This window comes from Pavona decussata, unplaced genomic scaffold (assembly GCF_977016875.1).
Source record: "Pavona decussata unplaced genomic scaffold, jaPavDecu1.1 SCAFFOLD_125, whole genome shotgun sequence".
NCBI lineage: Eukaryota > Metazoa > Cnidaria > Anthozoa > Scleractinia > Agariciidae > Pavona > Pavona decussata.
Genome location: NW_028145539.1, coordinates 851,625 through 870,792, shown reverse-complemented (window position 1 = coordinate 870,792; position 19,168 = coordinate 851,625). Strand labels below are relative to the sequence as shown.

Below are 19,168 nucleotides of genomic sequence, written 5' to 3'. Positions count from 1 at the left end.
TCCTCTGTAACAAGTTTCTGAGGATACCTATCTTTCGAGTGAGGAACCGAGTTAGGAACCGAGTAAGGAACCGAGTTAGGAAGAGAGTTGGGAACCGAGTTAGGAACCGAGTAAGGAACCTTGTTGGGAACCGAGTTGGGAACCGAGTTAGGAACCGAGTTGGGAACCGAGTTAGGAATCCATATATCGATTAGATATATATGTACCGATTGGCTTTATCTTTCATGTGGGGAGAGAAAACTTCTTGCGTTCCTGTTACAGTTGCCAGGTCGGAATCCATCAGTAGAAAGTGTCCATAATCCCACTGTATGAATATTATATCTACGCCAGAACATAAACACCGTACATTTTTAGACTGTGATTTTAGCTCTCCTGTAGCTCACTAAACCTCCTATTTTATATGGTAAATTTCTTAAGTCGCCGTCTTTCACCTCAGCTGGCCACACTTCCATGCGATTGTTTGATTTTGCCAGGTTCATTCCTGAAAGTCATCATTGTGGTTCAGAAACATAGTAATTTTCAGGTAGATCGAAACCGATTAACAGCGTACGTTATGGAGATAAAAACGGATTCGAGTAATTTAACCCCGACAGGACAGTATGGCCGAAGGCTGAAAACAGCATAACCAACTTTCCAGGAACGCCTCGGGCTCGTATCTCGCCTTCATATTTGTTCACTGCGATTTTCAATCTATCGAAGTCACGCTTTTAAAGGCACACCACAGGATCTCTCTCAAGAGTTTGCAGCTGTTGCGTTTTCTTGGGGTCCAGAACACGATAAATAGAGGATATTACATGACCACGCGGAGATACGAAATTTCTCTTCGAGTGTTGAAAAATATTTCACGAGTGAGCGCAGCGAATGAGGGAAATAATTTTCAACACGAGAAGAGAAATTTCGTATCTCCAAGCGGCCATGTAATGTTCTGTTTATTATATTAACACCAATGAAATACCAACTCATTGCAAAAGGCGCGATTTATCATGAACCATAGCAGTGGTGATCTTTTCACGTGTGAAGATAACATGTTAATTTCACGTGTGAAGATATCATGTTTTCGCGCGAAAGCTCATGATTCGCACTTAGTGTAAGACTTGCTCATTAGTTTTTGGCGCGAAAGCAAACGCACCAAAGTTCTCAAACCTATGTTATGCAAATAAGGCTCAACTACTTAAACACTAGCGCGCCGCTTAGTCAAGCGCGTCTGCCTAAAGCCATGATGTGTCAAGAGTGTGGTTAAGCCTACAGAATTGTAAGTCATACATTTCCAGCGATCGTTTGTTAGTTCTTTATGACAAGTTTAGTTTTTCAAACAATATTGTTCTTTTCCTTTCAGTTTGACTATTGCTGTTAAATAGATGCAACTAGTGCAAGAATAAAACGCTCCACATTTCAATGACGCCCAGTAGCCTTCACATCAAGTAACGCTTCGCAACGAAAGCGCGAAACAGTCAAAAATTCTAAGAATCGAAGGTTACACAATCGACTTCAAGATCCGGAAGGACAACTTCGTAAACAAAGGGACCTTGGCAAGATTTCCGCACAGCCCCATACATTTATTATGCGTACAGTCTTTGTTCAAAGGAAACAATAGGGATAACAATAGTGCGCCGTTGGGATTACTTCGCTTTGTTCCTCTTAGTTTTTGTATTTTCTTTTTAAGTCTATGTGGGCTTTGCCAAAATCTTTAAATTTTAGGAAAAAATACGTAAAATCTAAACAAAATTTGACAATTTTAGCAATTTTTACGCATTTTAAAATGTCCACGTTTTCAAAATGTTTAGAATTGAGTGACATGTTTTCGCATGGGCCGTAAAAAGAACGGCAGATTAACCAGTGGTTTTTAATTGCGACTGCCGTAAACTATCAAAAATAAAGTATTTCTTTACCTTTCTTTTTGTTTTACGTTCTATTTTTGCTGTTGTCGTTCCTAAAATAAAGCCAGAGGTTCTCGCTTGCATAGACGTGCGGGCTTCATGTGTTACGGTATCTGATATTTCGTATTCCTCCGGCGAATCTCGAAGAGCGCGTAGAGCGCCACAATGCTTTGTCAGTACTGGTGAACTTCGTAAAGGTTGGCATCTTACAATATACGCCAATATTGCTCGTCTTTAGGGCTTTCTTGCACCCAACTGGCGGACATTCCACGGACGACGCGTTTAGATTGTGTTCCTTGTACTATTCTGTTCACCATTCGTAATCCACAAGGATGTTAGGCGACTTTGAAAGGCGATTAAAGGCTTGGAACGATGGGCGAAGGTCAGTCAAATTACAGACGCAGTAGCATGGCATTGACGTGGGGAAGCGATGGACGAAATAGCAAAGGGCACAAAAATAATAAGACGACGATTCGGAGCATAAGCAATAACTAAAAAAAGTGACGTCGGTGAAGCCTCGTTGACGCTCTACAGCTCACTATAACATGGGTGCATGGGGCTATGACTAGGAGAAAGACCCAAATCGAGACCGGCCAATCAAGGGGCGAAAGTGACGCATTTTTCCGTGAGAATTGCAAGGCAAGTGCAACGCACAGGAAAAATTTGCCTTTGTATTATTATGTAGATTTTAAATGGCTTTCAAAACACAAAATATATTTATTGAGGGGTAATTTCCAACAAATTCCTCGTAGTCTAGTGGTAAAGCAAATGGACAGTGAATCCAACGCTTACAGTACGGCTTCAGTTCAAGGCACGGTATGGTAGGTAGACCGAAAAAAAAAAATAGAAAAAGAAAAGCGTTAGGGGGCTGGGGTAAAGAAATAAAGAAAATGGGATTGGGAAAATGGAGAGAGAAGTGGAGAAAAAGTCATGACACGACGAAATCCTCTTTTATTGACCCAGTAAGTATTAATTGCAATGTATATATGCAAAACACATGGGAATAGCTTATTGTCTTTAAAAACAATGAAGCGCATACATAATTAATACATCAGCATGCATAATTAATGTATGGGGCTGTGCGGAAATTTTTCCGGGACCTTTCTCCAAGAGCAACCGACAGCAAAGCAAGCGACCGACCGATCTTGGATTCAGTTAATCCCTCGAAAGAATCATACCGTTTTCCAGAACAACCGACTGCCAGAAAGCGAGCGACTGACCGTTCTAGAAAATATTTCAATTTACACCTTCGGTAAAAGCGCAGCAACTTAATTATTCAAATTCACTTCGCAATGCCACCAAAAGTTGATGCCAAAACCCTCACGGGGAAAATGAACACTGCCGTTGGAATTCTTAACGAATTAATGGAAGAATTCGAAACAGTCTTCTCGGTAAAACCAGGACTTGAAAGACTTGAAACAGTGTTTAATTTAGTGGAATCAAAGTACAGATTTGTCAAGAAGCAGCAAGAGACTATTTCAGACAAATTAATTGAAGAAGGCGCTTCACCAGAAGACGAATTGGTGTTAACAAACCAAAAAGTCGGAGAAAAAGTGAAGGCAGATTTCCTCCAAATAGCGTTAAAACACGCCGCATATCAAAGCGAAAATAGTCTTCCGAAAGTTTCGGACCACACAGAAACCTTGAAAACGATGACCTCTGCAGTTGAGAAAATGGCTACAGTTTTAGGATCGAAACCCAGCAGCCTAGAGCGATTGACAGTTCCGAACTGGGACGGAAGCCGAAGAACGTATCAAACCTGGAAAAGGGAGTTTAGACACTGTTTGTCAAAATATGCACAAGACAAAGATGAGCAACTTCAAAGGTTCCGCAAAGCGATGCCCAAAGGTTTCTTCTGGACAGATCAAGTCAAGACCTGTAAGGACATCAACCAAGCCTGGGAAATTCTTGAAAATGAATTCGCAAATGAGCGAAAACTTATGGACGAACTGTTAGCCGAAATTAACAATCCCAAACAAGTTAAAAGAGACACTAAGTCACTTGCGCGTTACGCAACAACGATTTCCGTATATGTAAATGATATGGAAAACAACGGTTGCTCCGTGTCAGAAGCATCAGAGGCTCCGTTCTTCATGTCACAATTGTTATCCAAGCTTGATCCAAGAGACAACACAAATTTCGGAAGAGAGATGCAAAGAGCGGGGAAGGAAGAAAACGTGTCAAACCTCATAACCTGGTTACATCAAGAAGCTACCCTGTGCTCCAGAGGCAAACGAGAACCAGACAACGCTGAGGATCAAGAACGTACCCACAGAGGAACAACATCTAGAAGGACAGACAGCCACGCTGCTAACAATACAGGAATCTCGGATGACGAAGTGTGTCCACTTGGGTGTACGTCGAAGCTCCTGTTAGCTGCCTGCCCATTGTATCAAAGTTCAACTGTAAGTCAAAGATGGGACGTAGTCAAACAAGGCAAGAGATGCCGAAAATGTCTCAGACAACATCACACGAACGACTGTAAGAAGCCAGACGGTACGACATGTGATAAATGCAGACGAAACCACCATCGTTCTCTTCATAACGAAACAATTACTTCGAATTTAAACCCGAACGTAACACCTTTCCGTATGCAAGATGTTCCTGTAGAAGGCAACACGAGCTGTACCGCTGACCACAAAAAAGATTTCAAGTTCATCACTGGTTTGTGTCCCGTTCAAAAGGTTAAGGTTATGGGCTCAGGTGGAACCCTTATCGAAATGCTTGCCATGTTAGATTCTGGTTCAAATACAAGTCTGCTATCTAAGAATGCAGCTCAACGACTGGGAATAACTGGGACAGCTACCCATCTTACGATGAATCTCGCAGGTGGAGAGAAGAAGTCTGAAGCATCAGAAATTATCGAGATTACAGTTGCCTCTACTTCAGAAGAGAATATCAGGAAAACGTTTGAGGTATTCACTATTAAGAAACCTTGTAGTGCCGCGAAGACGATCTCCAAGGAAGCTATTGAACACTTCCCTCATCTCAAATCAGTGGTGGACAAGCTGCATCTATGTGGTGGAACAATAGATCTTCTAATTGGTACAGATTTCGCCGATGCGTTCGTCGACATACATACCTTGGCTGGGGAGGCAGGAGAGCCGATTGCCAAACGTAACTGCTTTGGTTGGTACGTTTTGGGACAGTTGAACAGTTCCAGAATACAGTCCGTGGAAGTCGGAACAGTGAGCATTGAAGACGACATTAAGAAACTGCTTCATCAGGACACCCTGGGAGTTAAGCCTACAGAACTGTGTACATGTAGAGAAAACGTGCTACGTGAAAACAAGTTCGTTAAGTCGCTGACTGATTCAACTACACTGGTAAACGGAAGAATCCAAGTTAGAATGCCTTGGAATGAGAATGGACCCCCTAAGCGCAGTAATTATGAAATTGCACTCAAAAGAATGCAGTCTGCTGAGAGATCGTTTCAGAGAAAAGAATGTTTCAACATCGTAGATGATGAGGTCCAGAAGTTGTTGGAACAAGGCTTCGTAATTAAAGTTCCTTTGGAAGAAGTTGATCACACTCAACCCGAATGGTATATGCCTTTACAAGCAGTCTTCACACCAGAGAGAACCACTAAAGTCCGCCTGGTATTTGATTCGTCATCAAAGGGCCACGATGGTCTCTCTCTGAACGATCACCTCGAGAAAGGACCTAATTACATTAATAGTCTTCCCAATGTTCTTATGCCCTGGCGTTGGAATGAAGTGGCTTACTTGGGTGATATCCGAAAAATGTTTAATCAAGTCTTAGTGGACCCTGATGACCAAGTCTTTCATAGGTTCTTGTGGAGAAGCGACAGAAGTGAAACGCCCTCAGTCTTTCAGTGGCTCAGATTAAATTTTGGGGACAAGCCAGCACCAGACATTGCCACGAACGCCATTAACTATTTAGCTAAAGTCTCACAAGTTGAATTTTCAGAGGCAGCCCAGGAATTACAAGATCACGCGTACGTGGACGATATCGCGGGCTCAAGAAACAACTCGACAGAAGCTAAGAAAATAACGAAAGAAATTGATTCCATCCTTGGAAAAGGCCAGTTTCAAATTAAGGCGTGGCATTCCAACTGCTCGGAGATTGACCAGTCTAACTGTGAACGATTTACAGACCTGCTTGGCCACAAATGGGATAAAGAAGAAGACAAGTTTTCCTTCAAGAAAGAAAACATAGTTGGCCAATTAGAGGGTTTGTCCAAGAGAAGCTGCCTGAAATTTCTCGCTCAACTCTGGGATCCTCTCGGACTTGTCTCACCTGTTACCATCAAGTTCAGAATCGACTTGCAAGAATTGTGGGGTTCAGGTTTCAGCTGGGATGAGATCCTTCCAGAGCGTATTCAGCAAACATGGTTAGAGAATATCCAGTCCTTAAATCATCTCTTGTCATTTCAATTTGACCGCAAGCTTAAACCAAGCAGCGCAGTGGGCGTGCCCCAAATACATGGATTCTCCGATGGTGGTGAACTGGGTTATGGTGCAGTCATCTTCCTCCGGTGGAAACTTGCAAGTGGAAACTACTACTGTGTTCCAGTCATGACAAAGGCTTTCGTCGCACCTCTCAAGAAGAAAAGCATCCCGAGATTAGAACTGTTAGGCTGTTTGGCACTTGCACGGATGTACGATACATGCGTAAAGGCATTTGACTTCGCAAACGCCGCGGGCTGGGAAAGATTCTTCTGGGTCGATTCAACAACCGTTTTGTCCTGGATCAGAACGCCTCCACGGGAATTCAGGCCCTTCGTGTCTGCCAGAGTGGCTGAAATTCAAGAGACAACTGGGACAGAACAAATTCGCTACATCAAGTCAAACAACAACCCTGCCGATGCCCTAACGAGGGGACTTGATCTTAATTATCTTATGAAGTGGTCTGAAGGACCATCCTTCCTGGAGTTGCCGGAAGCAGAGTGGCCCAGCTTTCAAGACCACAACCAAAGATACTACCCATGAGGACGACCCTACAGCTTCAAAAGAGAAGAAAACGTTTCGGAAAGAGAAGAAAGCTGGCAAACATCACACTGCCTCTGCAGACGTTTATCCTGAACATTACCAACCTGGATGTGAAGAAAATCCTATTCTTTTGCATTTGCTGAAAACGTGTTCAACGTACTCCAAGATACGGAAAACCCTCGCGTACGTCCGACGTTTTATTCATAACGCGCGGAAACTGAACCCGAAGTCAGGGCCCATTTCAGTCCAGGAACTGAAGGCTGCTGAGACCCATCTTCTAAAGTGGAGTCAATTTCACGTCCACGAAGAAAGTGTGGACAAGAAACTGATGGTAAAGAAGGGTGAAGATGGCCTTTTTCGTGCGCATGGACGACTCGAAGATGTTAGATATCTCCCGGAAGAGCTGAGAAGGCCTATTATCTTACCACGAGATCACCCTTTTGTAAACTTGCTTCTGCGTGACCTCCACGAACGGCGTGGACATTGTGGCTATAAGAGCCTAATCCACGAGGCCAGGAAAATATTTTGGATCATTGGACTCCGCAGAATGGCTAAGACCGTCACCTCAAAGTGTGTCACGTGCAGAAAGCTACGGAAAAGACCCCTGAACCAGCTCACGGGACAGATCCCAAGTCTAAGAGTAGCAGCAGGCTTCCCGGCATTTTCAAACACTGCTATGGACATGTTCGGGCCAGTACAGATTAAGCTCGGTCGCAAAACTCTCAAAGAGGCACAGGTAATCATCTTCGCTTGTATGACAACACGTGCGGTACATCTAGAGATGGTCACCGATAAAACCTCAGACGCGTTCTTAATGGCCTTTCGGAGATTTGCCTGCCTACGTGGATATCCCAATGTTTGTTGGTCAGACCATGGAACGAACTTCGTGGGTGCCCAAGGATATCTACAGGAAATCGTGCAGAACTGGGATTTTCCCAAGGTGAAGAGTGTCCTCTCTGATGACTTTGCCTGCGAGTTCAGTTGGGAGTGGAATACACCACATGCGAGTCACCAGAACGGAGTTGTTGAGACCCTAATTAAGTCGGTCAGACAAGCACTTAACTCCACTTGCAAGAACGACGCATACACCGAGGAGCAATGGCGAACGTTCCTGTCAGAAATTACATACATGGTCAACAGCCGACCGCTGTACCCCAGTTCCGACGAAATCTGGGAAGCCCCGCCAATCACTCCGAACGACCTTCTTATCGGCCCTCACAATCCACCACCGCAACCAGAAGCCGAGGAAAGAACCAATCCACGACAATTACTCAGAAGCACGCAAAATAGGCTTGCAGATTTCTGGAGAAGTTGGATGAAGTATTTTGCCCCAAACTTATTACCAAGAAATAAGTGGTTTCGCGTACGTGATAACATCCAGACCGGAGATCTCGTATTGGAACTGGACCCCAAACACAAAAGATGTGAGTGGAAAATGGCGCTTATTATAGGTACCTTTCCGGGAAACGACGGCCTTGTCCGAAAAGTGAGAATCAAGACAAGAGACGGAGAGTACGACAGACCGATCCACAAACTGTGTTTAATTGCGACCAAGGAAGAGCTCAATGCAGGACTACTTTAGTTTAAGAGCAATTCAAGAACAATGAACACTTGATGACAAATCGTTGCTCAATTAGAACTAAGTTCTCAATTTCCACACTCGGGCGGAGTGATTCGCACTTAGTGTAAGACTTGCTCATTAGTTTTTGGCGCGAAAGCAAACGCACCAAAGTTCTCAAACCTATGTTATGCAAATAAGGCTCAACTACTTAAACACTAGCGCGCCGCTTAGTCAAGCGCGTCTGCCTAAAGCCATGATGTGTCAAGAGTGTGGTTAAGCCTACAGAATTGTAAGTCATACATTTCCAGCGATCGTTTGTTAGTTCTTTATGACAAGTTTAGTTTTTCAAACAATATTGTTCTTTTCCTTTCAGTTTGACTATTGCTGTTAAATAGATGCAACTAGTGCAAGAATAAAACGCTCCACATTTCAATGACGCCCAGTAGCCTTCACATCAAGTAACGCTTCGCAACGAAAGCGCGAAACAGCTCACCTGGTATTTCATTGGTGTTTATATAATAAATACAATAAATTATTCACGGCTAAAATCAAAGACCTTCGCTCTACAATATCTCGCCAAAAATCATCCAAATCGCGTTCGAATTGCTCGTTTTGGCAATACTTCTTTTGATCAGCGGCTCTTTTAAAAGTGGCGATAAACAACTATGTATTTGACCACTCGATCTTTCCTGACATCATCAGCCTGTGAAAACCTGCGGTTGAGATCATTGCATGACTTAAAATTAATTTCGATGTCCGAGATTTGCCACGATCCAGATTTCAAGTACATAATAGCGTTAAATCGCTTAATGACTTGCTTGTTTCCTTTGAATTCAGCAAACCTTTCTTTCCGCGAAAGCGTGGGGCGCGCGAAACCTAATGGTGTTCGAAAAGGAGCAAATGAGAGGAGAGAGAAGCGGGAGTGGATGAAAACGCCAACAGAGGCTACACATAGGCTGCGTGGCGGTCTTCTTCTTTTCGGGACTCGCAATATCTTTTCTGCTCTTTCTCGTGCCCCTCTCGTTCACATTTGAACTTTAGTCTTAGAAAAACATGGTTTAACTTTAGTTGTAAACTGCTTCATTGATCCATTGTTAGATCGATTAAAACAAAGTTATTACAAGAAAGTTGTTGAACAATGAGTGGTCACCCCGACTATAACCTGACTGATTCAACTTCAAATAGGGCATTCTATTTCTAACCAGGCGAAACCCCTAGTTTAGAGGTAAAGTGCTGGTCGGAACTGATGATAGGCTAATACAAAGACGATTTACTTTGAAAATCAACAACAACAACAACAAAAAAAAGCCAAAAACTTGTCTCAAATCAATAAACATATCGCCCAAAGTCTGTTAAACTCGCTTGCCAACTCCTTTCTCGGTTCCCAACTCGGTTCCTAACTCGGTTCCCAACTCGGTTCCCAACTCGGTTCCTAACTCGGTTCCCAACTCGGTTCCCAACTCGGTTCCTAACTCGGTTCCTAACTCGGTTGTTAGTTTATCTCCAAGTTTCTTTTCTTCAGGCTCAATAGTGCTCTTACAGTAACTTGCTCTTTAGACTGATGAAAATTGCAAAGTCCCGGCAATCATAACACTACAAAACTAGCAAGTGAAGATAAAGCGGCAACCCCCCCCCCCCCCCCCCCACCCAAATATGTTATCATTTTCCATCTCTTTTATAAGGAGAACTTTGCAATAATTTAACATTTAAAAATCCGAAAAAATTACGGTATAGATTCTGGGGCGTAGCTAGACCATTTACAGTCAATCCAGGGCACGCGTAAACAGTAATTCCAAGAATGAAATGAACATTTGAATTACTCTTTGTAATGTCCGACGTGTGAATGAAATGTTGGACATCTCTCTGCAAATCGTTCCGAAAAAGACGCATTAACTGAAAAAAAGATTTAAAATACTTGGGAAACAATTGTTATTCTTGAAATATTCAGTTTTGCAATGTAAAGAAAAATTCATAGCTTTATACTGTCAATAAGCTAGGGAAATTTATACGGGAACTCTGAAATATCGTTGGCAATTTTGAAAACTGACATGTAAATTTCAAAACTCCGTTCAAATTTCAAAAATATCGTTCACGCGTGACCTGGGTTGACTGTAAAATTAAAAACGGCTAGGATGCTTGAAAATGCTGGCATTTTCCGCGACAATTTTTCCAAAATACAGCAAGTGAAATGAATTACATTTTGCGGGCTTTTAAGTTGAGTGAAAGCGTGGATTTTCGCAGAAGGCAAGACTTTCAGCTTTATGAGTAGACAACCATAAATGTCAACCCCGTTTTTCCCAATACACCACCACCCTAAGCCAACGAATAGAATTTGATTTTATCCAAAAAAAAAAAAATACAAAAAAAACAAGGCTCAGTTCTTATAACAAATCCGCCCCGGTTCTCCGACAATAAAGCCGTCACTTTCCTTTTACCGGGAAGTGTTTTCTCAGAAAAAAAAATTAAGGGGGTTTCTCTGATGTATATTTATCTTCAAGTGAGCTACAACTGAGTAACTTACACATAAGCAAATATAAGTGTCATTCGCGTGTACACATATTGTGAACACCTGGCGAGCTTGCTTTTGTGTACAGTTTAAACAACAACGAAACAGCAAAAAACAATGGTTCTCTGTGGTACTCCAAATCTTACGTTTCTAGTTTAAAACGGAATTACAGCAATTATTATGAAGAGACAAACTATGTTTGTCATAAATTTGTTAACTGAGTATTTTCCTAAAGGAAAATCATTCTACTGATTCATGACCGTCATGAACACACTCTATAGATCATATTCTTGCACATTACTCCCCAAAGGTGTCTTGGTAAGGTAACAAGGTAACAAGGTAACAAGGTAACAGAGTAACAAGGTAACAAGGTAACAAAGTAACAGAGTAACAAGGTAACAGAGTAACAAGGTAACAAGGTAACAGAGTAACAATTTATGTAACAGAGTAACAAGGTAACAAGGTAACAAGGTAACAGAGTAACAAGGTAACAGGGTAACAAGGTAACAAGGTAACAAGGTAACAGAGTAACAAGGTAACAAGGTAACAAAGTAACAGAGTAACAAGGTAACAAGGTACCAGGTAACAGAGTAACAAGGTAACAAGGTATCAAAGTAACAAGGTAACAGGGTAACAAGGTAACAAGGTAACAAGGTAACAGGGTAACAGAGTAACAAGGTAACAAGGTAACAAGGTAACAAGGTAACAAGGTAACAAGGTAACAAGGTAACAGGGTAACAAGGTAACAAAATAACAGAGTAACAAGGTAACATGGTAACAAGGTAACAAGGTAACAAGGTAACAAGGTAATAAGGTAACAAGGTAACAGAGTAACAAGGTAACAAGGTAACAAAGTAACAGAGTAACAAGGTAACAAGGTAACAGAGTAACAAGGTAACAAGGTAACAAGGTAAAAAGGTAACAAGGTAACAAGGTAACAAGGTAACAAGGTAACATGGTAACAGAGTAACAAGGTAACAAAGTAACAAGGTAATAGAGTAACAAGGTAACAAGGTAACAAGTAAACAGAGTAACAAGGTAACAGGGTAACAAGGTAACAAGGTAACAGAGTAACAAGGTAACAAAGTAACAGAGTAACAAGGTAACAAAGTAACAAGATAACAGAGTAACAAGGTAACAAGGTAACAAGGTAACAACGTAACAAGGTAACAAAGTAACAGAGTAACAAGGTAACAAAGTAACAAGGTAACAAGGTAACAGAGTAACAAGGTAACAAGGTAACAAGGTAACAAAGTAACAGAGTAACAAGGTAACAAGGTAACAAGGTAACAGAGTAACAAGGTAACAGAGTAACAAGGTAACAAAGTAACAAGGTAACAAGGTAACAAGGTAACAGAGTAACAAGGTAACAAGGTAACAGAGTAACAAGGTAACAAGGTAACAAGGTAACAACGTAACAGAGTAACAAGGTAACAGGGTAACAATGTAACAAGGTAACTAGGTAACAGAGTAACAAGGTAACAAGGTTACAAGGTAACAAAGTAACAAGGTAACAGGGTAACAAGGTAACAAGGTAACAGAGTAACAAGGTAACAAGGTAACAAGGTAACAAGGTAACAAGGTAACAGGGTAACAAAGCAACAAAGTAACAAGGTAACAAGGTAACAAGGTAACAGGGTAACAGGGTAACAAAGTAACAAGGTAATAGAGTAACAAGGTAACAAGGTAACAAGGTAACAAGGTAACAAGGTAACAGGGTAACAAAGCAACAAAGTAACAAGGTAACAAAGTAACAAGGTAACAGAGTAACAAGGTAACAAAGTAACAAGGTAACAAGGTTACAAGGTAACAAGGTAACAGAGTAACAAGGTAACAGGGTGACAAGGTAACAAGGTAACAGAGTAACAAGGTAACAAAGTAACAAGGTAACAAGGTAACAAGGTAACAGGGTAACAAGGTAACAAGGTAATACAGTAACAAGGTAACAAGGTAACAAGGTAACAACGTAACAGAGTAACAAGGTAACAAGGTAACAACGTAACAGAGTAACAAGGTAACAAGGTAACAAGGTAACAAAGTAACAAGGTAACAGGGTAACAGGGTAACAGGGTAACAGAGTAACATTGGGGACATAATGATTTCAAAAAGAATTTGGGTACATACTTATCAAAATAAAAAGTGGGTACATACTTATTAGAATAAAAAGTGAGGACATAATAATTACCATATATGAAGCTAACCAGTTTTGACTGCCGCTCGTACTGCGGGCTCAAGCTCCGTATGGCAGGACGTTTTTTAGACGATAAACAATACAAGCAATCGATATGAGTCCCCAGAAATGACGCGAAATATATTTTATTGAGCTTCAAATTCTGCATATATTTTGCGTGACATCAGGGTCAGTAAGGGTCAAAACCACGGGGGGTGGTCAAACTACGAAACGCAACAGCAAGAGAATTGCTAAATAGCATCATTCATTATCATTTCGGACAGACATTAAATGGTGAAAGTTTGAAGGAAATCGGCCGACCCCCATCTTTCACCTCTGCCTGGTTTTCTCAGACAATGACTCTTAAATGAATACCATCGCAAGCAAGAAAAACAAGACATTGGTAATGGGTTCGAGCACTACTTGTAAATATTGAGTTAAAATAATAACTAGAGATAAATCGTCTGACAGACACATAAAATTGGACACCGTAAGACTCAAACATCAACCGAGTAAGGTCTTCGATCGCGGAACTAGTCTCAACGGCGGAAAGGAAAGCCAAGTCGTTAGTCCCAAGATGTAAAATTACGATATCAGGGCAAAAAACCCAACAACCCCAAGGACGTATTGAAAAGTCTTAGCTATTGTTCTCCCTCCGGTCCCTCGCCATATCTCATGACGAGATCATCAACCAAGTGAAAATCAGTAAGGAAGCAAGACTATACTTTGCAATAACAAACGACCGCAGGCGGTGGATAAAAAAAAAATGCCCGAGGATGAAAACACGAGTTGGCGCCATCTCGCCAAGATACAAAAGCCACCATACAAATCAAAAAGAAAACTACTCGAGAATAAACACCAATGCCCAAAAACGGGGGAAATGCTACGATAAAAAACAAGAATATCCAAAGTGATAACTTGCCTGAATAGGTTTGTGAGGAAAAACTTGTTTCTTGATATGAACGCACTGATGGCAAGGGAAGGAAGGACGCTTTTAACAAGGAATCTTGACTATAAACCTAGTCAGAACCGCCCTAACACGTCATTGGTTAGACTTTACGCAATCTTGGTACCTAGCACCGATGACCTCAACGGGTTATCACGCGGGTATCATGTCGCGACATAAATAACATTATGGGTTCCATAATGTTTGCTTTTATCGCAGATTTTTATTGTCAAATTATTATTATTATTATTATTATTATTATTATTATTATTATTATTATTATTATTATTATTATTATTATAAAACGGCAGTCTAAAACGCAAAAATGCCTCCTAATATTAGTACAAAGATTGGGCGTCTATAAACCTAACCAACCACTGCAAAATCACTAACCCTTATGGCGATAATCAATACTGAATGGAATACTAATTAAAACTATTCCTAAACTTAAGTAACTATATGCTATTGACAGCTAGTAGGGAAATGTCTATAAAATCCTAAAATCCTAAAATCCTATACTCGCGTTGTATTCTTAAACCTTACAAAAACAAACCTAGCTTGTAACAAGACTTATTAACATTCCTATCAACAAACCTACAGCTAGACTTACAAGGCTATATCTACATAGATGAATCGAAACTCAAATCTTTTAAATTTGTATGTCTCTATCCTTATCATATGAAAATCACTTATACAAGCTCATAGAGCAAACCTTTTTATTTCGTCCTACCATCTAGTCCATATCAGTGTCCAAGGATCTTAAAACGTCTTGCAATGTTCACCTTCTGCATCTGTATCAGGACCATCTTGCTTCTCTCTTCCAGCAAACTTTTAATCGACTTAATCCACCAAGTACATTCATGATCCATGATGATGATGATGACGATGATGATGATTATTGCGTCGACGAAGGAGACGCTTCCTAATCGAGTCGTCCCAATACTGTCCATTATGCCCAGCGCGCGTGTTCCTTAGCGCAAAAAATCGAGAAAATATGTCGGTGCAAAATCGCACCGTCACAATAGCATAATGAACATGACAGTCCATCATGCCCAGCGCGTTTCGTACCCTGTGCCTACCGCTTTAAATGTTCAGCGGCAGCAGCCTACCGCTGTAAATGGCCCTAAGCGCGAGTAATCGAGAAAAGAGGTTGTATATCGGATGGGATTGATATAAAAATAGATATTAATAATGTTTTGGAAAAAACACACATACACACACGCGCGCGCGCGCGCGTTTCGGATATATAACCCTTGCTCAGTGTGGTGAAAACCGCTTTTTGTACTAAGAATCTACCTCTGTGCACATGCATGTTACTAAGCGCGAGAAATCGAGATAAGGTTGTATATCGGATATGATTGATATAAAAATAAATATCAAAAAGTGCAAAAATGGTTTAAAAAAACACAGACGTTTCTTCAGTGTGGTCATGTCATGCATCTCCGAGGAACTTTTCTTTCACTGTTCATTATAAAAACGTCACAATAGCATCTTAACGTCCCGCGTGTGTTTCATCCCGTTCCTCGTGGTCGCTACGAAAAGTACAAGACAAGGTAAGATCCTTTTCTTTCTGAAATATTCGCCACATCCTTGGTAGGATGCCCTATAAACACCTGGGACTGGTAGCATAAAACGTTTCTAACGGCTGTTGACAATTGTTCCGAGACAACAAGCTAATGTTTTGCAACTATACTTACAGGTTCCTGTAATCTTAACATGATTAATGCAACCCAGTAGCGTGCCTAAGGGCCTAAGTCGACGCACTATAATCTTCGATTACTACTAGTTATTATTATTGCATTTGAAAGGGAACATATTTACATGCTATTCTTATATGTATAACGTCTATTCGTATAAAAGCCACCAGCAGAAATAACTAATAAACAATACACTTACATACATTACACATTTTTCTCTATCTTTACATTGATTATATACTGCACTTCAAGACACCCGAAAAATTACATTGCGTTAATTTCCAGCGATACAAATAAAAACAGATTTCATTAAAAAGTTTCACAAAAGTTTGAGAAATGAATTCCACTTTCCATCGTGGGTTTTTAGTGAGTTGTTCTTTAAGATTCAATTGATTCGATATACTTTAATTTAATTATGACATGCGATAATAAAGGTAGAGAATTTTTAAGGCGGTCATAGTAGATTATTTGTTTTCCAACTAATATGACGTGATTCAAAAGCAGCCAACAATCAGACCTGAGTTGTGTCGGTTACGCCAAATGTAATATCGTAGCCATTAAGAAAATCAATATCAATATGCATGGTCTTAAGCCAAAGAGCAAAGGACTTCCAGAGGGCTACGCTAATATTAAAAAAAAAGCGACAAACAGAGCTTATAACGAGTTATAAGAGTCAATAACGCTTTAATTCTGATTACCGCAGTCCGGTTTGGGACCGTCGGAGTGGCTCTTTTAGTAAAAAGCTACAAAAAGTAAAATCGTGCAGCCAGAGTTGTTACTAATTCTCCCGTTTATACGAGCTCCAACCTCCTTCTGTCGAAGCTAGAGAGGGACGAGCTGTCCCTTCCCTGTATAAAATAGAAAGCAGTAATTATTTACAAATTGATGAATGAACTTGCCCCGTAATATCTTCAATGTCTTTCAGTTCACTCGACGCTACGCTGCTGATTATAACTTGAGAAGCCTTGAAGGGAAACTCTCTTTCCCCAAACCAAATACCAAGACCTGAAACGAAGTTTTTGCTATAGCGGGGCTCGTCTGTGGAATAAATTGCCCAAGACTATTGGGCACTTTAAACGACTTCTCAAGAAGGTACCTGACATATCGGATTCCGACACGGCTATCAGGTAGATCAGTTGTAATGAGGTTTTAGTTTTAACTTTTAGCTCAACTTATGATTCTCCGTTGTTATATAAAGTCATACATACATACATACGTTTAAAACGCGTTTAAAACGTCTTCAAAACGCTTTCAAAACCCGTCCAAAACGTGTTTCAAACGCGTTCAAAACGGGTTTAAAACGCCTTCAAAACGCGTCCAAAATGAGTTCAAGACGAGTTAAAAACGCGTTTCAAACGCGTAACGCGTTCAAAATGCCCGTCCAGAACGCCTTCAAAACGCGTTAAAAACGCGTTCAATTAAACGGGTTTTGAACGCGTTGAAAAGTGGGTTTAAAACGCGTTTAAAAAACGCCCGGTTAAAAGTCGCTTAAAACGCGGTTGAAATGCGTTGAAAACGCTTCCAAACGTGTCGAAAACGCGTTCAAATTCAAAACCCGTCTAGAACGCGTTCAAATTGCGTGTAACCCTAATAATAGGTGTCTTGGTCATGTCCGCATAGATTTATTAAATACTATAAAAGATAAATTAAGAACATCTTAAAATTTTTCAGGCACAAATTGCCACCAATAATACGACAACGTTTAGCCTCAGCTTCAAAATTAGATGTTGTTATTAAAAAGAGAGTGTAATTAACTGTGTTTGCAAGGGCCAGCGCGACAAAATAAAAGTACCGCATCTTGTAGCAAATGATCTAATCAGCAAAAAATTGTAGAACAAATAATCTAAAAAAGAGCAAGGCTGATTTGCATGAGCAAAATAGCTAACGTTACAACACGAAAAACGAAAACAAAAAACGTGACAATAAGAAATTTGAGAAAGTAGAGGAGTGGCAGCCAGGGACAGCTGTTTTGTCCTTGTTAGGACTCATCAGCAGGATATAGCCTGAGACTCAGACTTCGGGACTCAGGCTTCTGTAATACGGATCCACCCTCTCCTTACACACTCACTGACCACTGTTTTGTTGTTCCCAGCTGCCTAACAGCCGCTCTCACATTGATTGTCTGGATCTGTGGTTTAAAGCACCAGTTGTGAGCTTTATTGGGGAAGGGAGCCGATTGCTAAACTATGGCTTCGGATCCCGCGCGGCGCTGGGTGACAAGCACTGGCCTTATCGCAGAATTCCACAGAGGTGATGTGACGTGTTTCTTGATGTCAGTCACCGTTTTAGTATCCGCATTCCCTTCAGTGAGTTGTCTTTTGTCTCTGTACATGTCCTGTGTAGTAAGTATTAACTTTATAAAGAATTTTAACCAGAGAGTTTGTTCAAGTATCGATCAAGTAAATTTGCAACTTATAATTTAATCTGATTATTGAAATTACAGTGGAGCCTCGATTTAACGAACCTCTGTATAACGAAGGATATTCTCCAGCCCGGCCTTTTGAAATGTATTAAAAAGAACCTCAATATAACGAACCAATTTCTCTGGCCCCTCGGCACCTCCTTAAATCGAGGTTCCACTGTAACACCGATTACTTACGTTTTGTAATGTGGAAAAAAATACAAATAAAAAATGTTTTAAAAAATATATCAACAACAACAACAACAATTTATTATAAGAGAACACTTATTACAATATTAGATACCCACAATTAGCAAGGGCTATTCGAGGTGGGTTGCATTGATAGTTGTTTACACGCTCAAAAGGAACAGAAAATTAACAGCACAAAATAGAAATGATTCATTAAACAAAGAGAAAAAAAAATTAAATATAGGCAAATAAATGAATAAATGAAACACCTAAATGACTAATGATTATTTAGAAAGTTAAATGCAAGCTAACTAAGTAGTGACATAAGATTGATACGAGTAACAGCTTTTATATCAACATACACCCACTCGTCCCCAGAACCTTTAAGAGCAATTCATGCAGTTTACGCTTGAAACGTGTTTTACGTAACTCTCATAGTTGAGGAGGAATTCTAGAAAAGGACAGCAGCTGTTGGTTGAGTCTTGAAAGTTGGACATGAAAATTACCCGACGCTGAAAATCTAGTGTAGTGAGAATGGATCTGGTCAGAACGAGTGAACAGTTTAGAGATTTTTGGAGGAGCACAATGGTGAAAAATATCATGCATTAGAGTAGCAATATGTTTAAAATAGAGCATATTCAGAGGCAAAAGACCGGAACTGACAAACAGAGGGATGGCATGAGTTCTACAGGGTGTTTCAAAAGTTTGTTCCGATTTGTTTTCTTATAACCTTTCATTATTTATTTAAACTACCTCTTTAAAAATTAGGTATATTATTTTTTGCTTATTTTTCATTCGATCATTCAAATTATTAGTAACCAGAATGCCCGCCTTTATTTTTAATGACATTTTGTAATCGCCTAGGCATA

At 40.5% G+C, this 19,168-nt stretch overlaps 1 long non-coding RNA gene across 1 annotated transcript; it reads left to right on the top strand.

Annotated features, from left to right (window-relative positions):
• Window positions 1–13,486: 13,486 nt before the first annotated feature.
• On the top strand, window positions 13,487–18,344 carry LOC146469287 (uncharacterized). Its single transcript, XR_014867266.1, has 3 exons — window positions 13,487–15,565; window positions 16,635–16,836; window positions 17,802–18,344. It is a non-coding gene; the product is annotated as an uncharacterized LOC146469287 (long non-coding RNA).
• Window positions 18,345–19,168: the final 824 nt, after the last annotated feature.